We start from the raw sequence: 26,201 nt of genomic DNA, 5'->3' as shown, positions 1-26,201 counted from the left end.
CTTGGTATCGCTTGACTTGGCGTAGATCTCCCCGGCAACGGTGCCAGAAATTCTTCCTGCCACTTCTTGAGCTTGCGTTGGTTTTTCCTTGAAGAGGAAAGGGTGATGCAGCAAAGTAGAGATAAGTATTTCCCTCGGTTTAGAACCAAGGTATCAATCTAGTAGGAGACAACTGTTGTAGCTTGAAGCTACGTCGGTATTTCCCCAAAGAGGAAGGGATGATACAGCACAACGGCAGTAGGTATTTCCCTCATTGACGAGACCAAGGTTATCGAACCAATAGGAGAACCAAATAACACTACGTAAATAGCACCTACATGTTGGGGATCGTAGCAGAAATTTAAAATTTTCTACGTATCACCAAGATCAATCTATGGAGTCATCTAGCAACGAGAGAGAGGGGAGTGCATCTACATACCCTTGTAGATCGCGCGCGGAAGCGTTCAAGAGAACGGGGTTGATGGAGTCGTACTCGTCGTGATCCAAATCACCGATGATCCTAGCGCCGAACGAACGACACCTCCGCGTTCAACACACGTATGGAGCGGGAAACGTCTCCTCCTTCTTGATCCAGCAAGGGGGGAGGAGAAGTTGATGGAGATCCAGCAGCACGACGGCGTGGTGGTGGAAGTAGCGGGATCCCGGCAGGGCTTCGCCAAGCGCAAGCGGGGAGGAAGAGGTGTCACGGGAGGGAGGGAGGCGCCAGGGCTTGGGTTGCTGCTCCCATGCGCCTCCCCACTATATATAGGGGTGGAGGGGGCTGGTTTCTTGCCCTCCAAGTCCATTGGGGCGTTGGCAAAGGTGGGGGAAAGAAATCCCATCATTTCCCTTCCCCACCGATTGTTATCCCCCTTTTTTAGGGATCTTGATCTTATCCCTTCGGGATATGATCTTATTCCTTCTAAGGTGGGATCTTGGTGCGCCTTGACCAGGGGTGTGGGGCCTTGCCCCCACTACCCACGTTCATGTGGGTCCCCCCATGTAGGTGGGCCCCACTTCGGAACCTTCTAGAACCTTCCCGGTACAATACCGAAAAATCCCGAACATTTTCCGGTGGCCAAAATAGGACTTCCCATATATAAATCTTTACCTCCGGACCATTCCGGAACTCCTCGTGACGTCCGGGATCTCATCCGGGACTCTGAACAACTTTCGGTTAACCGCATACTAATATCTCTACAACTCTAGCATCACCGAACCTTAAATGTGGAGACCCTACGGGTTCGAGAGACATGCAGACATGACCGAGACGACTCTCCGGTCAATAACCAACAGCGGGATCTGGATACCCATGTTGGCTCCCACATGTTCCACGATGATCTCATCGGATGAACCACGATGTCGAGGATTCAATCAATCCCATATACAATTCCCTTTGTCAATCGGTACGTTACTTGCCCGAGATTCGATCGTCGGTATCCCAATACCTTGTTCAATCTCGTTACCGGCAAGTCACTTTACTCGTACCGTAATGCATGATCCCGTGACCAAACACTTGGTCACATTGAGATCATTATGATGATGCATTACCGAGTGGGCCCAGAGATACCTCTCCGTCATACGGAGTGACAAATCCCAGTCTCGATTCGTGCCAACCCAACAGACACTTTCGGAGATACCCGTAGTGCACTTTTATAGCCACCCAGTTACGTTGTGACGTTTGGCACACCCAAAGCACTCCTATGGTATCCGGGAGTTGCACAATCTCATGGTCTAAGGAAATGATACTTGACATTTGGAAAAGCTCTAGCAAACGAACTACACGATCTTGTGCTATGCTTAGGATTGGGTCTTGTCCATCACATCATTCTCCTAATGATGTGATCCCGTTATCAATGACATCCAATGTCCATAGTCAGGAAACCATGACTATCTGTTGATCAACGAGCTAGTCAACTAGAGGCTCACTAGGGACATGTTGTGGTCTATGTATTCACACATGTATTACGATTTCCGGATAACACAATTATAGCATGAACAATAGACAATTATCATGAACAAGGAAATATAATAATAACCATTTTATTATTGCCTCTAGGGCATATTTCCAACACTACACACAAATAACAAATACTCACAACCCGACGTGTAAAAGGGGTTGTCAACCCCTTTCGGGTAACGGCGCCAGAAATTGGCAACGGACGTGAGAGAGTAGTAAATATTGATAGATCGAACGCCAAATAAAATAAAGTGCAGCAAGGTATTTTTGTATTTTTGGATTAATAGATCTGAAAATAAAAGCAAAGGAAAATAGATAGCAAAGGCAAATATATTAAAGAAGAGACCCGGGGGCCGTAGGTTTCACTAGTGGCTTCTCTCGAGAAAATAGCAAACGGTGGGTGAACAAATTACTATTGGGCAATTGATAGAACTTCAAATAATCATGACGATATCCATGCAATGATCATTATATAGGCATCACATCCAAGATTAGTAGACCGACTCCTGCCTGCATCTACTACTATTACTCCACACATCGACCGCTATCCAGCATGCATCTAGTGTATTAAGTTCATGGAGAAACGGAATAATGCAATAAGAATGATGACATGATGTAGACAAGATCTATTTATGTAGAAATAGACCCCATCGTTTTATCCTTAGTAGCAATGATACATACGTGTTGGTTCCCCTTCTGTCACTGGGATCAAGCACCGTAAGATCGAACCCACTACAAAGCACCTCTTCCCATTGCGAGATAAATTTATCAAGTTGGCCAAACAAAACCCAAATCTCAGAGAAGAAATACGAGGCTATAAACAATCATGCATATAAGAGATGAAAGAAGAATCAAATAACTTTCATGGATAAAAGATAGATCTGATCATAAACTCAAAGGTCATCGGATCCCAACAAACACACCGCAAAAGAGTTACATCATATGGATCTCCAAGAGACCATTGTATTGAGAATCAAACGAGAGAGAGAGAGAGAGGAAGCCATCTAGCTACTAACTACGGACCCGTAGGTCTACAAAGAACTACTCACACATCATTGGAGAGGCACCAATGGAAGTGGTGAACCCCTCCGTGATGGTGTCTAGATTGGATCTGGTGGTTCTGGAATCTACGGCGGCTGGAATTGATTTTCGCTGACTCCCCTAGGGTTTCTGGAATATTGGGGTATTTATAGAGCAAAGAGTCGATTCAAGGGGCACCCGAGGTGGGCACAACCCACCAGGGCGCGCTTGGGCATCCACGCGCGCCCTGGTGGGTTGTGCTCCCCTCGGAGCACCCCCCAAGGGGTTTCTCCGACCCACTGAATGTCTTCTGGTCCAAAAAAATCCTCCAAAAGTTTCGCTGCATTTGGACTCCGTTTGGTATTGATTTCCTGCGATGTAAAAAACATGCAGAAAACAGCAACTGGCACTTGGCACTATGTCAGTAGGTTAGTACCAAAAAATGATATAAAATGACTATGAAATCATTATAAAACATCCAAGAATGATAATATAACAACATGGAACAATCAAAAATTATAGATACATTGGATATGTATCAACAACACACAAGTCACCGAATACCTGCACAAACAATCAAACAACTTGCACCCTACGCGATAAAGGGGTTGTCAATCTCTTCACGGTTACTTGCAAAAGTGAGATCTGATAGAGATAGATAAATGGTAAAGTAAATATTTTTGGTATTTTTGGTTTATAGATCGGAAAGGAAAAGATTGCAAAATAGTAGATCGGAAACTTATATGATGGAAAATAGACTCGGGGGCCATAGGTTTCACTAGATGCTTCTCTCAAGATAGAAAATATTACAGTGGGTGAACAAATTAATGCCGAGCAATTGTTAGAAATGCACAAAGTTATGACGATATCTAAGGCAATGATCATGAATATAGGCATCATGTCCGTATCAAGTAGACCGAAACGATTCTGCATCTACTACTATTACTCCACATATCGACCGCTATCCAGCATGCATCTAGAGTATTAAGTTCATAAAGAACGGAGTAACGCATTAAGCAAGATGACATGATGTAAAGGAATTACTCAGGCAATATGATGAAAACCCCATCTTGTTATCCTCGATGGCAACAATACAGTACGTGCCTTGCTGCCCCTACTGTCACTGGGCAAGGACACCGCAAGATTGAACCCAAAGCTAAGCACTTCTCCCATTGCAAGAAAAAACAATCTAGTTGGCCAAACCAAACCGATAGTTCGAAGAGAATTACAAAGATATCAAATCATGCATAAAAGAATCCAGAGGGGATTAAAAATATATTCATAGATAAGCTGATCATAAATCCACAATTCATCGAATCTCGGCAAACACACTGCAAAAAGAGTATACATCGAATAGATCTCCAAGAACATCGAGGAGAACATGGTATTGAGAATCAAAGAGAGAGAAGAAGCCATCTAGCTACTAGCTATGGACCCGTAGGTCTGTGGTAAACTACTCACGCTTCATCGGAAGGGAAATAGAGTTGATGTAGAAGCCCTCCGTGATTGAATCCCCCTCCGGCATGGTGTCGGAAAAGGTCCCTAGATGGGATCTCACGGGTACAGAAGGTTGCGGCGGTGGAAAAGTGTTTTCGTGGATTCCTCTGTTGGTTTGGGGATATATAAGTATATATAGGCGAAAGAATTAGGTCAGGGGGTGCACGAGGGGCCCACAAGGGTGGGGGCGCGCCCTACCCCCACCCTCTGTCCTTGTGGCCGCCTCGTGGCTCCTCCGACTTCATCTCCAAATCTCCTGGTTGTCTTCTGGTGCAAGAAAAATCATCGCGAAGATTTTATTCCGTTTGGACTCCGTTTGGTATTCCTTTTCTGCGAAACTCAAAAACAGGGAAAAACATGAACTAGCACTGGGCTCTAGGTTAATAGGTTAGTCCCAAAAATAATATAAAATAGCATATTAGTGCATATAAAACATCCAAAACAGATTATATAATAGCATGGAACAATCAAAAATTATAGATACGTTGTAGACGTATCGCCTACCATTAAAGTAAAGATTGAAAATTATGAGTACTTTGCTTTATGTGATTTAGGTGTTAGTGTTTACACAATTCTGGAATCTCTATGTGATGTGCTTGGTCTTACCAATATTGAAAAATGTTCTCTTAATTTGCACTTGGTGAATTCTACTATTAAACAACCTTTGGGAAGAATTAATGATGTTCTTATTCTTGCAAGTAGGGACTATGTGCCCATAGATTTTATTGTTCTTGATATTGATTGCAATCCGACTTGTCCCATCATACTTGGTAGACCGTTTTTATGAACTATAGGTGCCGTGATTGATATGAAAGAAGGGAATATTAAGTTCCAGTTTTCACTAAGAAAGGGTATGAAACACTTCCTAGAACAAGAATTAGGCCACCATATGATTCAATCATGAGGGTAACCTACGGTGCAAAAACAAAAGATGTCAATACTTAAATCTATGCATTATGCCTGGCTAGGGGCATACAACGATAGCGCTTGTTGGGAGGCAACCCAATGAATAAAATAATTTTTTTCTCTTTTTCTTTCTGTTCTTGAGTGTTTGCACAATTCTGCTACTGTTATGATTGTGATTTTGTGTTTTAATTAGTGTTTGTGCCAAGTAAAGCCTTTGGGATCATGTTCGGTGATAGTTGATTTGATCTTGTTGAAAAACAAAAACTTTTGCACCCAGTAGCAGAATTGTTAAAAATCACAGAAGCGTGATAAAATTATGATTTTTTTACACAATATTGATTTACAAAGTTCCTATGTTGTCCTAATTTTTCAGAATTGTTGGAGTTAGAGAAGTATGAGTAGAATTCGAATCTCTTCAGACTGTTCTATTTTTGACAGATTCTGTTTTCATTGCATTGTGTGCTTATTTTGATGAATCTATGGATTGTATTGGAGGGTATAAGCCATGCAAAAGTTAGGATATAGTAGGTATAATGCATTAATAAAATATGAATGGATTTGCAACAGTACTTAAAGTGGTGATTTGCTTGATTATACTAACGAATCTCACGAAGGTTTTATTAAGTTTTGTGTGATTGAAGTTTTCATGTTTTGGGTGAGATCACGATGGATGAAGGAATAAGGAGTGAAAAGAGCCTAAGCTTGGGGATGCCCATGGCTCCCCAAGTTAATATTCAAGGAGAACCAAACAACTAAGCTTGGGGATGCCCCGGAAGCCATCCCCTCTTTCTTCTAACAACCATCGATAATTTACTTGGAACTATATTTTTATTCGTCAAATATCATGAGTTTTGCTTGGAGCGTCTTGTATTATATGAGTCTTTGCTTGTTTTGCTTTTTAGTTTGTCGCAATCATCCTTGTTGGACACACTTATTTGAGGAAGCCATAATGATGCTATGATTTGTTATAATTGCTCTATGTGCTTCACTTAAATTTTTTCGAGCTTTGGAATTGCTCTAGTGCTTCACTTATATCTTTTTGAGCACGGTGGTGCTTTAATTTTTGAAGAAATACTCTCATGCTTCACTTAGATTAATTTGAGAGTTAGTAAATTTTTGAATAAATTCTCTCATGCTTCACTTATATTATTTTGAGATATGAAAATATTATGCTCATGTTCTTCAATTAAATTTGTTTGAGAGCTTGTTATAAGCAATGGTAATATATGAAATTAGTCCCAAAGTGATAGATATTCAAGAGGGATATAATAAAAACTTTCATGAAGATCATTGGACATTATAAACTTGATTCTTTGTAATAGTTTTGAGATATGATGATAGTAATATGTGAGTCATGTCGGTGAGTAATTATGCTTTAGTAAGAATATTGGTGTTAAGATTTGTGATTCCCTATTCAAGCACGGAAGTCAATAGTTATGCAATGAAGTTACATCCTACTTGTGGTGCATTATTCGGTGTTAGTTATGCTTAATGCTTGTTTATGAGATTTTTTGTTTCTTTGTGAAGGAAATATGCCCTAGAGGCAATAATAAAGTAATATTTATTTCCATATATCATGATAAATGTTTATTATTCATGCTAGAATTGTATTAACCGGAAACATAATACATGTGTGAATACATAGACAAACAGAGTGTCACTAGTATGCCTCTACTTGACTAGCTCGTTAATCAAAGATGGTTATGTTTCCTAGCCATAGACATGAGTTGTCATTTGATTAACGGGATCACCTCATTAGGAGAATGACGTGATTGACTTGACCCATTCCGTTAGCTTAGCACTCGATCGTTTAGTATGTTGCTATTGCTTTCTTCATGACTTATACATGTTCCTATGACTATGAGATTATGCAACTCCCGTTTACCGGAGGAACACTTTGTGTGCTACCAAACGTCACAACGTAACTGGGTGATTATAAAGGTGCTCTACAGGTGTCTCCAAAGGTACTTGTTGGGTTGGCGTTTTTCGAGATTAGGATTTGTCACTCCGAGTGTCGGAGAGGTATCTCTGGGCCCACTCAGTAATACACATCACTATAAGCCTTGCAAGCATTGTGACTAATGAGTTAGTTGCGGGATGATGTATTACGGAACGAGTAAAGAGACTTGCCGGTAACGAGATTGAACTAGGTATCGAGATACCGACGATCGAATCTCGGGCAAGTAACATACCGATGACAAAGGAACAACGTATGTTGTTATGCGGTCTGACCGATAAAGATCTTCGTAGAATATGTGGGAACCAATATGAGCATCCAGGTTCCGCTATTGGTTATTGACCGGAGAGGTGTCTCGGTCATGTCTACATAGTTCTCGAACCCGTAGGGTCCGCACGCTTAACGTTACGATCACAGTTTTATTATGAGTTTATGTATGTTGATGTACCGAAGGAGTTCGGAGTCCCGGATGAGATCGGGGACATGACGAGGAGTCTCGAAATGGCCGAGACGTAAAGATCGATATATTGGATGACTATATTCGGACTTCGGAAAGGTTCCGAGTGATTCGGGTATTTTGCGGAGTACCGGAGAGTTACGGGAATTCGTATTGGGCCTTAATGGGCCATACAGGAAAGGAGAGAAAGGCCCCAAAGGGAGGCCGCACCACTCCCCATGGACTAGTCCGAATTGGACTAGGGAGGGGGGCGCCCCCTTCCTTCTTTCTCCTTCTCCCTTCCCTTTTCCTACTCCAACAAGGAAAGGAGGAGTCCTACTCCCGATGGGAGTAGGACTCCCCCCTTGGTGCGCCTCTCCTCCTAGGCCGGCGGCCTCCCCCTTGCTCCTTTATATACGGGGGCAGGGGGCACCTCTAGACACACAATTGATATACGATATTTTAGCCGTGTGCGGTGCCCCCCTCCACCATATTACACCTCGATAATATCGTCGCGGAGCTTAGACAAAGCCCTGCGTCGGTAGAACATCATCATCGTCACCACGCCGTCGTGCTGACGAAACTCTCCCTCAACACTCGGCTGGATCGGAGTTCGAGGGACGTCATCGAGCTGAACGTGTGCTGAACTTGGAGGTGCCGTGCGTTCGGTACTTGATCGGTCGGATCGTGAAGACGTACGACTACATCAACCGCGTTGTGTTAACGCTTCCGCTTTCGGTCTACGAGGGTACGTGGACAACACTCTCCCCTCTCGTTGCTATGCATCACCATGATCTCGCGTGTGCGTAGGAATTTTTTTGAAATTACTACGTTCCCCAACACTTTGTTGGTTGCTTCTCAATCTATTTGCTAGCCTTTCCTTGCACTAAGTGGGAATACTATTTGTGCATCCAAAATCCTTAAACCCAGTTATGCCATATGAGTCCACCATACCTACCTACATGAGGTATTTCCATGCCGTTCTAAGTAAATTTGTATGTGCCATCTCTAATTTCAAAATGAATTCCCTTTTGTGTGCCCGTACCGCTCATGAAGCGCCAGGGGTGGCCAATATTTTTCCATGCTAGATGTGTTATTCTCAAGATGAGTGTTTATTCACTTGTCATTGCATGAGAGTGTGGCGGTAATAGGGATGTCCAGCCCCAAAATGAAAAAGAAATTTACTTTATGTTGTCAAAAAATAAATTCCTTGGAAAGTGTTGGTATGGAAGGTACCCGTGGATACGACTACCCATGGATTGTGAAAGAATGGTTGAAAAAGGAATAAACTTTATTTTATGTTTGTGAATAGTCTATGATGTATCTAACATGGAAAGTATTGGGAATTACTCTGTAGTTTTCGTTGACGAGAAAAGCATGCCTCTCAAAATATTTTATCTCTCAATTTAAGCTTTGAGCTCTGGCACCTCTACAAATATCTGCTTCCCTCTGCGAAGGGCCTATCTATTTACTTTATGCAATTTTTATTTTTATTTGAGTGTCCATATTCTCTTATAAAGCACCAACTAGGGAGCATTGCGATCATACTTGTGCATTGGATGTACACTCCTGCAGGATGGTCCAAACGCGACACTACGATCAGAGACCCTTCGACGAAACTGTGTGCGATGCCATAATCGCAGACGGTGGTGTAAAAAACCCATCAAAAAGGTGCAAAACGTTTGCGATGACGGATGCATCAAACACGATTCAGATTTTAGTTGCGTGCGCGATGCAGGGCATACGGTTCAGTTCAATTAACTGTTTGGGATGAGGAGGAACAAAAGAAACGGGCAACCAGATGAAGGTGTGTGTGCGATATACAACATACGGTTCACTAGGATGAACTGTGTGTGATTAGGCAACACAATGGAAACAGTTCAACTGAACAAGATGTGTGTGATACGCGGCAAACAGGCCCGTAATCAGAAATGTGTGCGAAGACCAATAATAACAAGGCGATTGCTGCTAATAAGCCGTGTGATTTGCTGTGTCTATAGAAGAATAACAAGTGTGTGTGTGTGTATAGGGTGGGTCTATTCTAATAACACCCCCTAAGACCCTTATTCTGTTAACAGTATAGCTTATTCTGCTAACACCCCGTGTCCACGTTACAAAAAAATAAACCCACCCCCACCCAACCCACCTACGACCTCCACTTTTCCCCACCCACCAAGCCCCCGACGCCACCTCCTCCGACCTCTCGCCGCCGCCCCACGCCCCCGCCACCATCCGGCGCCGCCCGCCACCCGCCCCGGCCACCACCCGGCGCGGCCCTCCCTCCGCCCCGGCCACCACCTGGCGCCGCTCGCGCTGGCCACCACCCGTCGCGGCCCGCCCCCTACCCAGGCCACCACTGGTGCCGCCCGCCCCTGCCGGGCAAGCTAGCAGATCGGTGCCGCTCCGGCCTCCCGCCCACCGTGCCCCTGCTCCTCACCGCCCCAGCAAGGCACCGCTGCCAAAAACCGCCTCCTGGATCTCGTGGGTTGCCGGTTGCTAACCTTCTCTCCTCGGCGTGTAGGTTCGCCACGGGTAGGGTCCCCTCCTCTCCGTCCATCCCCTACCCCTCCCCGACGATTGGGCCGTTGCGTCCCGTCCTCCAACGGGACCTCGTCGCCGCACTTCCACCCCGACCTGCACTGTCGACAGTTGAACTAGCGGCAATCTTCCCCTGACCCGGGCCGCGACGCTGCCTGTCATGAAGTTCGTGCAGGTGAACCCTGCAGTTTTTGGCATGCATTCGTGCAGTCTGGTGGTAGCGGCAAATGCAGTCACGCCCCCTTGCGCGACTGCCGACGTCCAGATCTAGCCACCCCGGGCCAGCAAAATACTACTCCTCCACCATCACCTTCTACGGATCCCCGCGTTGCTCGAGCTCTTGGGCTTGCGGGCCGGTCCACGGTAGCGGAGTGGATGGTGACGAGCTTCAAGCCATCGCTGATGCTTCGGCGTCTCCACCGATGGCTTCCTCCTTGTCCAGCAGCGAGCTGCAGTTCGTTCGCGATGCCGGCGTGTCTTCATTGGCGGGCGTGCAGTTCTGAAGCATTTTATATATTTACCAGATTTGGCTGTCGGGTTTCCTATGCAGTTTGGCTGTCAGATTTGGCTCGCGTTGAATTTTTCTTTGTGTTCTGAGGTCGTTCATGGGGCGTTGGCATGCAGTGCGACACCCATGTGCCTGCAGTCCACGAAGATGGGGGGCAGGACGACGGTGTTTTCTTGTGTGTATTTTGCTAATGGTTGACATTTTTTCTGTTGTTCAAATTTTTGCTACGATCCCATGGGCGCACAGGTGCAGTGCTGTGAGGGCTGGACATGCAGTGCGCCGGCGCCCGCTTGCATTTCACGGACAAAAATGTAGATTTATTCTTTAAGTCCCTCGTCATTGTAATTTGTGTGTTTTGTACTGTGCATTAAAAAGAGGATCACTGCAGTCGTTAGCCCCGTCTCGTGGTCCAGAGATGTACAGACCACAACTCTCTCGAAAACATGCACAAAATAAAAGAAGAAAAATTAAGTGCAGCTCACTTGTTTCATTGCTGTAGTGATATTCTCTCTCCGAGCGGTTCACTATGTTGCCAAATGCAAAAACAAATTGGAAGAAAACAAACTGGAAAAGGTTGATTTTTAATGCAGCTCACTCTGTTGTTTGTGTGCAGTAGAAAGAAAATTGGAAAAGAACAATTGATGCAGTACACTCACCTCATCCCTGCAGTGCATACTCGTTGATAAAAAAAATACGGAGATGATAAAAGAAAAATAATGTGGTTCACTTTTCATAGTACGGGGTTCACCAACGCTCGACATGAAGTGCACTCCACCTCGTTTGGAAAAATTTACGTCCCATAAAAAAAGAAATCATGCAGTGCACTTGCTGGTCTGATGAAGTGCAGATTTTAGTTTGAAAGCAGTGCGGTTTTCAGTCGGATGAAGTACGCACGTCGATTTGGGTGTCGTGAAAAACAGAGTGTCCGCATTTCGGTAAATTCGAAATTCCTCTTAAACCGTAAAGAATTAGAGAGAGTGTTATACATGAAAAAGTTGCGCCTCGTTGATATCTTTCCAATGGCGTATCGTTTGAATCATTCTGACCAGCGGTTTGTAAAAATTTCATGAAAAACGGCCGCTGCCACTCGTCATCTGCCGCAAGATTTTCAAAATTAAGTTAAAACCGTAAGGAATCTCAAAAATTTCAACATATGAAAGTTGCGCCTCGTCCATAGCTTTTCAACGGTATATTACATGCCTCGTTTCGACACACGGTTAAAAAACTGGAGCAAAAACAGTACAAAAAATTTGAAAAAAAATTGAAAAACATAATTTCGTGATTTAGTAAATTTGAAACTGCTCTTAAACCGTAACGAATTAGAGAAAATAATAGATATGAAAAAGATGCGACTCAATGATATCTTTCCAACGGTGTATCATTTGCTTCATTCTGACGAGCGGTTTATAGCTTGCCACAGAAGTAGTTAAGGGTTTCAACGGTGCAAAAGTTCTCATAAATTCTGAAAAAAATACTGAACGAACACACCTATAATAGATTAAAAAAACACGATCGTATGTGTACTGGACAAAAAAACAAATAGTTTAGTATATATTTATGTCGTAATGAGCTGAAATGCTTATTATTTTTGCCGAGGACACATAAATGCATATTTTGACAATCCCTCAATTGGATCATCTTATTACATTAGAGAGATGCTCCCATATTTATTTCATACTTTTTGATAAATTTTAAACCGTTAAAAGTTTAGCGACCCTTAACTAGTTCTGTGGCAAGCTATGGTAGACCGGGTTTTGATAACTTTTAAACCATTAAAAGTTTAGCGACTATTAACTACTTCTGTGGCAAGCTATGATAGACACAGTTTTAACGGTTTATTCTGCTAATATTAGCAGAACCCGACCTTCGAGCTATCTTCGCAACCGTGTCTTCTCGCACGAATTATTCTGGCCAGTCGTTTTCTATATGATGTAAGTGTAATCTAGAAACGGTTTTTAGCAACTAAATGCCCGTTTTAAATAGGAATCTTGCTCGTTGGCAGATTTTGCTCTCGGGTCGTGATGAAATTGTGTTTTTTGCAATTTTACTGCCCGAGTTGTTCAACCTGAACTTCCCCTGTGCTAGGTTGAACTTCCGCCAACATTGCCCAAATGGGGCTTGCGATATACCGTTGGAAAGCTATGGACACCATTATCATGACCCAAGTTAAATTTTTCACAAAATGTAAGCGGTTTAAGAGCAGTTTTGAAAACTGTTTTTTCTTCAAACAAAAAACGTGAATCGTATTTTCAATTGCATTTCTAAACCGTTTATCGGAATGAGGCAAATAATATGGTGTTGGAAAGCTGCTGCAAAACCGCTCCTTCCACATGTTGAAAGTTTTCTCTAATTCCCTATGATTAAAGACTAATTTGGAAAATCGTAATATTTTGCAAACCGAACAGCCGAGTTCGTATTGTCGATGCCATTTCTAAACTGCTAATCCAATTGAGGCAAATGATATGGTGTTGAAAAGCTTATGAAATTGCGCTACTTTTTCATGTGGAAAGTTTTTTCTAATTTTGGAAGGTTTAAGAGTAATTTAGAAAATGGTACAAGTTCCACCGAGTTCGCATTTTCAACCTATTTTTTATCGTACGTCCGAATGCATCAAACGATATAGCGTAGGAAAGCTTGAAAAAATGCGAAACTTTTTGGTATATATTGTTTCTCCCAATTCATTACGGTTTTATGTCAATTTTGAAAATGTCTAAAAACGCATTTTCACCGTAATTTTTACAAACTTTATTGGAATGGGGCAAATAATACACCGTTGAAAAGCTACGGAAAATACGAAACTTTTTCATGTAGATGGTTTTCTCTGATTCCTAGTCGTTTTCAAGTAATTTTGCAAACGGAGATATCATATGTTCTGCCTTTATCGCGAAACAGATTCGTCGAAAATGCACCGCGTGAGGAACTTGAACTTCTCGGCGTGTGTACTTAAACTTCACTCTATTTTTCATGGGCTTTTTTTGCTCGCAGCTCTCCATCCACTCACCGGAATTGAGCAAGTTATATACCAATGGAAAGCTGCTGTAAACACGCAACTTTCCCGTGTTGATCATTTTTTCATACTCGCGACGGTTTTAAAAGTTTTTCATGCGAAATTCATTCAGTGCAGTAGTTGAACTTCCTGTTGTTTTCACGTTGAACTTCTGTGACGTATATTCGTTTGTAATTTTCTAATCCATTCGTTAGTGTTGCACAAATGATATTCGTTTTGTACAAACCTCTCTCACAATAATTTTTTAAACTTTCTCCGCCCGAGGACTTGAACTTATAAAAACAAAAGTTTTAGTCTTTGCCTTTTTATTCCTTTTTAATACAAAATGCACACCGTGTAGTACGTGAACTTCTAGCAGTTATCAATCTGAACTTCTCTCAGTTACGTGAAAATATCTGAGTTTTTTATGAATATTAATCTAAATTTCTTAATCCTTTTTTATGAATTCCGAAGCGCTCTATTTTTAAAAGTTGAACTTCTTGTTATTTTATTTTTGAACTTCTTGTTTCCATTTTTAATAACGAGGGAAATCTAAGTTTTCTAGAATCATCAAACTTCTCCATCTTTTTAATATGGACTTCCTGGTTTTTTTCTTAATCTTTTTTATGAAATTTTGAAGCGCTCTATTTTTAAAAGTTGAACTTATTGTTATTCAATTTTTGAACTTCCTTTTTCCATTCTTTAATAACGAGGAAAATTTGAGTTTTCTATAATCATCGAACTTCTCCATCTTTTTAAATTGGACTTCCTGGTTTTATTTCTTTTAGTAATGGAAAAAATCCTACTTTTTGAAAGACATCGAGCCGCTCCGTTTTTAAATTTTTACTTGTAGGTTTATTTTAAGAGAGAAAATCCGTGTTATAAAATTGTTTGAGATGATTTTTTAATGACCTTCTTTGGGTTTGTAATAAGCATTGAACCAGTTGCGCCGCACCAATGACATTAAAACTCAGATCTGACGATTTTAAAAGTTTTTCATCTGAAATTCATTCAGTGTAGTAGTTGAACTTCCTGCTGTTTTCACGTTGAACTTCTGTGACGTATTGTCGTTTGCAATTTTCTCATCCATTCGTCAGTGTTACACAAATGATATTCCTTTTGTACAAACCTCTCTCACAATAAAGTTTTTAACTTTCTCTGACCGAGGACTTGAACTTACACAGATGATATTCCTGCCGTTTTGAAGTAAATTAGAAAATGATGAGATCATGATTTCTGCATTCATCGCGAATGGAAATGCACTGCTTGAAGTAGTTGAACTTCTCGGGCATGTCTATTTGAACTTCAATCTATTTTTGACGTGCTGGTTTTTGCCCGTAACTCGCCAACCACTTAGCGGAATTGAGCAAATGGTATACCGATGGAAAGCTGTTGAAAACACTCAACTTTTTCGTGTTGATCATTTTTTCATACTTGCGACGGTTCAAAATAATTTTTTGAATGCGTAAAAATGTGTTTTTAACGATATACATAAAACTTCTAAACCATTTATCAGAATGTAGCATATAATATACCGTTGGGAAGCTTATGAATAGAAGCAACTTTGTCATCTACACAATTGTTAGAAATTCATTGCCTTTTGAGAAGTATTAAAAATGGAAAAAACAACATCGTTTTTGGCTTTGTTTTTAACATGTAATTGAAGGACGGATGTCTCGCACTAGAGATCTCAAACTACACCGCAAGGAGCACATGAACTTCTTGCAACAAACCTTTTAGGCTTTTAGTTTTTGTTCATTTTATTCTGATCTGAAATGCATTCCGTGTAGTAGTTGAGCCTCCCGCTATTTTCACTTTGAACTTCTACCACGTATTTTTGTTCGTAATTTCTCACCCGTTCATCGGAGTTGCACAAATGACATACCGTGCCGATTACCTCTCTTACAAGAAGTTCTAAAACTTTCCTGTGCTGAGCACCTGAACTTCTTGCAACTAAATTTTTATACTTTAACTTTTTAATTCTATTTTCTGATATGAAAACACACACCATGCAGTAGGTGAACTTCTGGCTGTTATTACTTTGAACTTCTCTCCGTTTCACTTTAGTAACGGAAAAATATGAGTTTTTTATAGACATCGAACCGCTCTAACTTTTTTTATTTGAAATTCTTTGTGTTTTTTTAGAAATGTGAAAATTGGAGTTTTGTGTATTTATTTTAGATATACATTCTGTGTAGTTTTTTTACTATATGTTCTTTTGCAGATGAACTTCTTACGTGACTTTTTAGTTGAACTCTTTTTCCCATATGATTAGAGAGATAAAGTAAATGAAATTTTCTCAATTTTCTCATTGAGGTTTTTAACTTCAAAAAGAACTTGTTTTGTTCTATGAATATAGAATAATTTTTTGTTTTTCAACCTCTATGGTTCAGTTTTATTAAATTTAAGACAAATAATAAAATGTTAGAGCAAGTGGCCTATCATCCAACATGAATACAAACGAGCATCGTCGAGTTTTTACATGTGAACCTCCCACCGTATCCTTTTTGAACTTCAAGATTTCTGATTTGCTTCACGCAAACATACAAGTACACGCATAACCCCGTCAAGCAAACGAAAAAATTCATGTAAAAGTATGACCAAATTCCTGTAAATTAAGAGAAGTCCACAAAGCCATGTTACACATACACCTTAAGCGTGTTGTATCTGTAAATCTGAAACATTTTTGTTCCAAACTTGATATTTTTTTACTATAAATAGTAGGGTAACACCTTTTTTGGGGGCGCACTTGCAACTAAAAACAACTGCACAAGCACTAATGCACATACTGACATACCACTGTTTGCTGGTACTAGAAAACTATGGTTCCTGGTAACCATAGTTTTATTGTACAAAGTGTCCACTCTACAAAAACCATAGTTTCGAAATTTCCGAGCTCAATGAATCAGCTAGAAAAGAAGAGCACAACATCCGAACCTCCCATGGCCATGAGCACGAGCATTGCCACACAATAGAAAATAGGACAATACCAATTATCCACCTTTTACAAAAAAAAATCAGTCTGGTAGTAACTAGTTCAACCAAATTGCACGTCAATCTATTTGGTCCAGGTTCACTTTATCCACTTCTGATAAAGCTCAGGCTCTAAAATCCAGCACTACAATTTTTTATGGCTTGTATACTAGATCGACCAAATAGTACAATCCCGCTCTTCTCCGTCATAAGACGACCATTTGTTGAAGTCTGCAGAGTTGCATTTCTGTGTCATTTGGTTGAACTAGTAATAACTTGACCACTGTACTATTCTTCTTCACATATGATGAGCTAAACTTTTTCATAACAGTAGCTCAATCGAAGCAACTTATGATGACCTAAACTTCTGAAGAAGAATACACAAAAAATGCAGGAGATTAAGTGGGGGCGAGGTGATGCAATGGGTGGTAATGGGTGGAGTTGTAGCTAGCTGGCTGGGGTTTCGGCGCTGAGGTGATGACTGTTCGGGGGCTCCATTGTTGAAAGGCCAGAGGTAGCGGCTGCGAACTTCCTGAACTCTGCTGATGGCATCAACCAGGAGGGGGAGGAGCGGTGTGGATCCGTTTTGGGCAGCAACACATCGGGCGGTGGGTGGCGGGGGTCGGAGGAGGTGTTGTAGTCCTGGGCAGGAGAGGAGGTGCTGGAGTTGGGGGGTGGCGGCTGGAGGCACATCGGAGAGGATGTGCCGGGGCACGGACCAATGGGCGACGGTGGGTGGTGCCTCGGAACCCTATAGAGAGGGCGGCGGATGTTGGGGAGGAGGAACACCGACCGTGTCAGAGGAAGCTGGGTCCCAGCAGAGGAGGCACGCCGGCCGTGGGGGAGGACACTCGCCAGGCTTGGCGGAGGAGGCACTCCGGCGTGGGGGAGGACGCGCGCGGCGGCGAGATCCAGGAGGGTGGTGGCGGCGGCACGATCTAGAGGGTGCTGCAGCATTCGGTGGAGGAGATCGAGGGAGGTTGGGTGGGAATCGGGGGCAGCGGGTGGGGTGGGCGTGGGCTTTTTCTATAATCTGGTCCAGTGGATTTCTCGGGATTTCAGGAGGATCTCATCGGGCCCTTATAGGGCTGGCTGTGATCCAAATAACTATTCTAATCCTAGGATTAGAATAGTGTTATATATATATAACTGAAATAAAGATCCAATTACATAAGTGACTATACAGATCATTCGCACACACCTCAATAAACAATTGCATGCATTCTAAAGTAGGAGAAACGATCGTCTAGTCATCTACTTCTTGTGATGCTCCCTCCATTGCTCTATGGCTCGATCCCTCGTCTGGGGCAGGAAGAAGATACTTCCTCATGTCAATGATCCGCCTGTACATCTCGTAGCTTGTGTACGCGTCCATGGCCGTGTACTTGACATGTTGTTCCTCCAGTCTCTCATGCCACACACTATGCCAGGCGTTCTTGTCCTTCTTGCTCTCATTCTTCATCTTCATGTATTAGGGGTCGATGATGGCCGAGGCGAGGTCAACCAGGGAGTTCAATTTCTTTTTGTTGCTGCCCCAGACCTTGTAGTGGTGCTGGATGTTGACAAGATTCGGGCATTTCAAGTCCAAAACCTTGAGCGCTTTTAGATCGTTGGTGGTGTCCACCGTAGCGAAATTGTAGTCGGAGCTGTTGATAAACCTGGAGAAATGCTCGCAAGGCCTTGTGGCAAGGTGGTAGTGGTAGACAAGGACGTCATGTCGCACGCACAACTGGGCGACGACAACCTTGTGATCGTGCCCAGCACGACTGATGGTGTACTCGAGGTCGAAGCCGACCACTCGGTACTTGTCCTCCGCAAGCAACTGCTCCATAGTTTGGATGGAGCTCTCCACTGAGTCCGGATCATTCGTGTACACCACCAAGAGGGCTTTCCCCCTCACGTGGGAGTCCACTACATGATGCGTGGTGAACTGCCCGCCGTTGTCGTCGTCGGCCGTTGGGAGCGCCATTGGAACCGCTGGATGTCCTCTCTGTATGTGTTGTCGTGGGTGTGCTTATTGTGTCGTGTGACGCGAGAGATGAAGGTAAATGGCCGCAGGAATAAATGGGGGCCAGGCGGCCTGGATTCTCTGCACGTCCGCATGGCAGTTTTTGCAGCGAGTAACTGCATTGTCGCGCCTCGCCTGACGCAACCGCATGCACACGAACGTGCGCCGGCCCCAAACACTGGCAGCACGCATGGAGGGACATGGGCAGAGCATCCGGAGGGACGCCAGAGCAGAGCGCGCGCGGCGGGGCGCGAGCAGAGCGCGCCGCGGCTGCCTGAACCGCAAGCAACCACACACATAGAGCAGTTGAAGACGAAGGAAATGGTTGCCTACAAGCCGTCCGTCAGTTGCGTCGCGGCGTAGAGAGCGGCCGTGTGCTACTACCTCCGTCTAGTCTATAGTCCCCTTTATATTCTGTGCCATACTTTGCCCTCAAATTTAACCAACAAAATGTTAATGCATGTTATAAAAATTATATAATTGGAAACTATGTTCAAATACGAATCCAACTATATAATCTTTGGCGACATGCATTCGTATTTTATTAGTTAAATCATACTTATAAACCAGGACAGGGGTATAGTAGGTAATTAAATGGCAAACGTTTTTTATAAACCGTATGTGTACATGGGCTTTCATCCTCCTCTCGCACGTCTTGTCACCCCACCGCCGCAGACGGCTTACAGCGCAAGCTTGCGCAGCGCGCGGGGGCGTTCTTTTGGCCAAACGGTGGCGCCAATGAATCGTTGCTGAGCCCGTTCCCGCGCAACCTCCCAGGTTCCCGCACGGGCACGGGCATGGGCGCTGGCATGTACACGAGCTCGCGCGGGTCCGCGGAGACCTCGCTGATGCCCGCGCCTTCCATCTCTGTGATAGTTCTCGGCGACCAGCCTGTCAATGCTACGGGGATGGTCGCTGGCGCGGGCGCAGGGATGGGAGCTGGGACGGGAGCGGGGGCAGGAACCGCCGTGGCCAGCTCATTCTGGGCCATGTCCATGAGGCCCCATTCCTCCTTATTTTTTATCTCCTCCGGCTCGGAGTCAACTTCACCAAACTTGAAGACTAGTGGCATATGATCCTTCTGTGCCATGGCGTTGGTGGATGCCTGCGGGAGGGAGGGGAATGGGAGGCGAACATTAAGGCTGCCCGTATTAAGCAGCGGCTCGGGTGCCATTAATGGAGAGGAAGGCAGGCGGCCATGAAAGTCAAAGGGCTCGCTTCCCAATGAGCCTGCGCAACGTACAGCTCGCACGTTTCCCGGTGAGCCTGCACATTGGAGGACAACTTGCACGCCTCTCGGTCAGCCTGCGCACCGGACTGCGCTCGCACGCCTCCCGTTCAGTCAAGGTCAAGCAGCTGTCCGCACGGCACCTCCTATAGCCATTAAAACCAAGACACGTGGCGTCACGTGAATGGTTAACAAAACACACACGGTTTGAATTATACAAACGTTTGAGATATTAAAGTGGCAGCTATTTTTTCAAAATGACTTTGTTGGCTATCCGAGTGCGCCTTCTCTCAAAATGGACACGAAAAATACCGCAGCATGTCAGGTGCCATTCCATGATAGCATGCCAGGTTTCATGAATTTCAGACAAGTTTTGGATTTACTAGAATTTAAAAACAAAGTATCTCAATGTTTTGCTAGCAATCAACGGTGCCCTGTTGTTTGAAATTCATTCCCATTTCTTGCATGGGACCTAAGCATGCACCCATGGACACATACTTGAATTTTAGACCAATTTATATGGATTGGAGCATGTGCATGTAGTTCAAGTTTGAATTATGCACATGAATGTATTGAAAACTCAGTTAATGCATAAAAATGTCCAAACGAACCCCAAAAAATCACACAATTAACACAACACTCCTATTGTTCTATGTTGACACGAGAAAAAATTTGAAAGCAATAAGAGGCAATGGATATCGTTTCGTCCCCAAAGGTGGGACGTTCCCTACCGAAACCATCATGGTTGTTGTCAGAAGCTCTGGTTTGTGAGAAGCATATACCCAAACCTGCCCCAAATGGGACAAAAAATTTACCACGGCATGTTGATGCCACTCCATGATAGCATGCCAAGTTTCATGAATTTCAAACGAGTTTTTGATTTACTAGAATTTAAAAACCAAGTATGTCAATGTTTGCGACCGAGTGACGGTGGCAGGGTGTTTGACATTCATTCCCATTTCTTGCATGGGACCTAAGCATGCAACCAAGAACACCGATTTGAATTTTCAACCAATTTATATGCATTAGAGCATGTACATGTAGTTCAAATTTGAATTATGCACATGAATGCATTGAAAGTTGAGTTAATGCATAAAAATGTCAAAACTAACCCCGAAAAATCACAAAAATTGACAAAACACTCCTGTTGTTCTACGTTGACACGAGAATTTTTTTGAAAGCAATAAGAAGCAATGGACATCGTTTCATCCTCAAAGGTGGGACGTTTCCTACCGAAACCATCATGCTTGTTGTGAGAAGCTCTGGTTTGTGAGAAGCATATACCTAAACCTGCCCCAAATGGGACAAAAACGTTACCACGACATGTTGATGCCGCTCCGTGATAGCATGCCAATTTTCATGAATTTCAGAGGAGTTCTGGATTTACTAGAATTTAAAAACAAGGTATCTCAATGTTTGCGGCTGAGTGACGGTGGCAGGGTGTTTGACATTCATTCCCATTTCTTGCATGGGACCTAAGCATGCAACCAAGGCCACAAATTTGAATTTTCAATCAATTTATATGCATTAGAGCATGTGCATGTAGTTCAAATTTGAATTATGCACATAAATGCATTGAAAACTCAATTAATGCATAAAAATGTCTGAACGAACCCCGAAAAATCACAAAAATTGACACAACATTCCTGTTGTTCTACGTTGACACGAGATTTTTTTGAAAGCAATAAGAGGCAATGGATATCGTTTCGTCCCCAAAGGTTGGACGTTCCCTACCGAAACCATCATGCTTGTTGTGAGAAGCTCTGGTTTGTGAGAAGCATATACCCAAACCTGCCCCAAATGGGACAAAATTTTTACCACGGCATGTTGATGCTGCTCCATGATAGCATGCCAAGTTTCATGAATTTCAGACGAGTTTTGGATTTAATAGAATTTAAAAACAAGGTATCTCAATGTTTGCGGCCGAGCCACGGTGGCAGGGTGTTTGACATTCATTCACATTTCTTTCATGGGACCTAAGTATGCAACCAAGGACACAGATTTTAATTTTCAACCAATTTTTATGCATTGAGCATGTGCATGTAGTTCAAATTTGAATTATGCACATAAGTGCATTGAAAACTCAATTAATGCATACAAATGTCCAAACGAACCTCGAAAAATCACAAAAATGGACACAACACTCCTATTGTTCTACGTTGGCACGAGAATTGTTTTGAAAGCAATAAGAGGCAATGGATATCGTTTCGTCCCCAAAGGTGGGACGTTCCCTACCGAAACCATCATGCTTGTTGTGAGAAGCTCTGGTTTGTGAGAAGCATATACCCAAACCTGCCCCAAATGGGATAAAAAATTTACCACGACATGTTGATGCCGCTCCATGATAGCATGCCAAGTTTCATGAATTTCAGATGAGTTTTGGATTTACTAGAATTTAAAAACTAGGTATCTCAATGTTTGCGGCCGAGTGACGATGGCAGGGTGTTTGACATTCATTCCCATTTCTTGCATGGGACCTAAGCATGCAACCAAGGACACAAATTTGAATTTTCAACCAATTTATATGCATTAGAGCATGTGCATGTAGTTCAAATTTGAATTATGCACATAAATGCATTGAAAACTCAATTAATGCATAAAAATGTCCAAACGAACCCCGAAAAATCCCAAAAATTGACACAACACTCATGTTGTTCTATGTTGACACTAGGAAAAAATTGAAATCGAGAAGAGGCAATGGATATCGTTTCGTCCAGAAAGGTGAAACATTCCCTACCGAAACCATCAGGCTTGTTGTGAGAAGCATATCCCCAAACCTGCCCCAAATGGGACATAAAAATTTACCACGACATGTTGATGCCGCTCCATGACAGCATGCCAAGTTTCATGAATTTCAGACGAGCTTTGGATTTACTAGAATTTAAAAACCAGGTATCTCAATGTTTGCGGCCTAGTGACGGTGGTAGGGTGTTTGACATTCATTCCCATTTCTTGCATGGGACCTAAGCATGCAACCAAGGACACATAATTGAATGTTCAACTAATTTATATGCATTAGAGCATGTGCCTGTAATTCAAATTTGAATTATGCACATGAATGCATAGAAAACTCAGTTAATGTATAAAATTGTCCAAGCGAACCCCGAAAAATCCCAAAAATTGACACAACACTCCTGTTTTTCTATGTTGACACTAGGACAAAATTTGAAATCGAGAAGAGGCAACGAATATTGTTTCGTCCATAAAAGTGAAACGTTCCCTACCGAAACCATCACACTTGTTGTGAGAAGCTTATACCCAAACCTGCCCCAAATGGGACAAAAATTTTACCACGGCATGTTGATGCCGCTCCATGATAGCATGCCAAGTTTCATGAATTTTGGACGAATTTTTGATTTACTAGAATTACAAAAGCAAGTACGTCGACATTTGCCGTAGAGCCACGGTGCCGTGGTGTTCGAATTTCATCCCCATTTCTTGCATGGGACATAATTAAGCATAAACCCATGGACACATATATGATTTTACAACACATGTTGGTGCACCGAAGCATGTGCATGTAGTTTAATTTTGAATTGTGCACATGAAATGGCTAGAAAACCAATTTAATGTGTAAAATGTTCAAACGAACCCTGGATAATTCCAATTCTTTTAGGACACACATATAGTTGCATGTTCACTGCAGATAAAAGGTCTAGCAATTCAAACACCGTCCATTGCTGCTGTGACCCCATTATGTAATTCAAATCAAGATGAAAAATCAAGTAGATCCCACACAGTTTATTATCACCAACCGTGTGAGATGCATCACAAAATATCCTGGAGCACCATCGGTGTATAGTACGCCTATGGCTTACGCGAGAAGGTGCGTCGCTACAGTCCACAACCGGCGTCTCAAGCACACTAGCTCGCTCCCCAAATATCATTTCACTATTCAATTGTCGCCGGTGAAAGATGGGCACATGGACCTGCGTCGTGAGGGCAACTTCGGTGGCCCACTCCGGCGAGAGCGCGGCCGCAACCGCCATGCGCGTGCTAACAAGGTGCATGAGCGTGGCCGCAATCTGCGACTGGGCGGCCAAGGCAGCCCAAACGGCTGTTGTTGCTTCTCTGGTGGCGGCAGCAACATCTGCCTCGGGGATAGCAACTGGCGGGAGCGGCACAGCAGCTGTCCGTTCCATAATGGCGGCCTTAGCCCTGATGGAGGCCGCCCACGACCTTGTCGAGGTCGCCCACGCCTAGCTCGTGGCGGTCACCGCACAAATCGAACGAAGCTTCTCCGACAACGGTCAGCAACCCACGACCGAAGAGTTGGCAATCACCGAGAGCATTCGAGTAGCCGTCCGTTCCTCCGCCGAATACCTTGCGACGACGGAGCCCGTCCAAGCCCAGATCGCGGCCGCCCATGCCCAGCTCGTGGCAGCCTTTTCCAAAGAGATGGCGGACGCCGATGGCGAGATGCTTGCCGAGTATGGTGCGATGGATGCCATGGAGCCCCTTCCCCAGGAGACCATCGGGCGCGAGCTGGACATGGAGGCGGCGATGGAGATCGACGAGCACCAGCCATAGTAGTACTCTTTGTTTTGTTTAATTAAGAGTGCCGGTCTTTAATTTGTTAGAGTAATGTTTAGGTCAGCTAGCTCTGTTTAATTGCTGAAATTGCTCGATTAAGAAGTGTGGTGTGCGGTAGTCTCCTTTCTGTACCCAAATTATGCAATGACGTGGATGACCACTGTAACCATGGAAATTCGAACCAAAATTTTTGACGTTCAAACTCATCACACACGGGTTAAGCTATCTGAATCGTTTGTGATGTTCACATATCGTACACAATTCTGAATAAGGGTCCGTGTCTGATGACACTTTGTGCGCCAGTTTTTCCGCTGAAGCGATTCCAAATGTTGGGCTTCCGCGGAAATATCTACCTCCCCGCCCCCTCCCCCTTACCAAAAACCACATTTCCCCTGTTTCCGCCTTCCTTTCTAGGTTGAAACCTTCACTCCTTGCTTGCAGCACCGCCTCCTCGCCAGCGACCCTCCTTCACGCTGCTCGGCCTCGTCTACCCCGGTAGGTAATCCACACCCGACCCCATCCTCCTCCTCCTTCCACATCCCACATGCCCCGACCGCCGGCGTGACACCTTCCACCCGAATCACCGACCCCTCCACCAAATAAGCGCCACCCTAAGCCATGGTGCACGCAGTATAGCCAGGATCTCAAGGAGCATTTGGCAGCGGAGAAGCAAATCGCGGCCGCACGCGCGGATGAGGTTGCGATGGCTGCCATTCGTGTCGACCCCCAGATCTTGGAGGAGCACCTTGCCGTTTGCTAGCTACGCCGGTTAAGCATGCTCGGTTTACCCGTTGCGTGTGCTGCTCCTGCCTTTTCTTCACAAATTCCAGTGAATTGTGCTATCTAATTTTACCATGCAATCTGTTGCTCTAGTGTATATGTTCTATATGCCGTGCAGTTTGGTGCTCACTTATTAACTGTTTTGTTAATTAGTTGTCGTCTTCAGTTAACTGTTTGGTTCAATTCTGCAAATGGGATGTTCAATTCCTCAGGCTGCAATTTTGTATTGTCTTCCATGTGAGAAATAAATCGAATTTATCTTTACAAAATACATGAGAAACGAATACAATTGCTATATTTCCAAGTTGTCAAGCATGCTTGGTTTGGTTATACATTGTGTAATGTGGTGCTCAGTTAACATTTGGTTCATTTGTGTTGTGGTGTTTAGTTAACTGTTTGGTTCAATTCTGCAATGCGATGTTCAATAGTTGTGGGTGCATTCTGTTATTGTATACCATGTGAGGAATAAATTGAATTTGGCTGTAGTAAATACATGAGAAACAAATACAATTGCTATATTTCCAAGTTGTTAAGCATGCTTGCTTTGGTTAATTGTCTGATCTTCTATTAGGAGTATGTTATATTGTGCAATGTGGTGCTCAGTTAATGTTTGGTTCATTTGTTGTGGTGTTTAGTTAACTGCTTGGTTCAATTCTGCAATGCGATGTCCAATTGTCGTGGGTAGAATTTTGTATTGTTGTGCATGTGAGGAATAAATCGAATTTGGCTGCACTTAATACATGAGAAACATACACAAGTGCTCTATTTCCTAGTTCTTAATCATGATTGGTTTGGATAAATGTGTTTTCCATGTGGCTTGAATTAATCTGATGAATCTGCAATGTGCTTATTTTTCATCAACATATTTTACTGATAGGATGCGAACCCTTAC

The sequence above is a fragment of the Aegilops tauschii genome, chromosome 2 (genome assembly GCF_002575655.3).
Source record: "Aegilops tauschii subsp. strangulata cultivar AL8/78 chromosome 2, Aet v6.0, whole genome shotgun sequence".
In the NCBI taxonomy this organism is placed as follows: Eukaryota; Viridiplantae; Streptophyta; class Magnoliopsida; order Poales; family Poaceae; genus Aegilops; species Aegilops tauschii.
Note: the sequence above shows the minus strand (reverse complement) of the source record.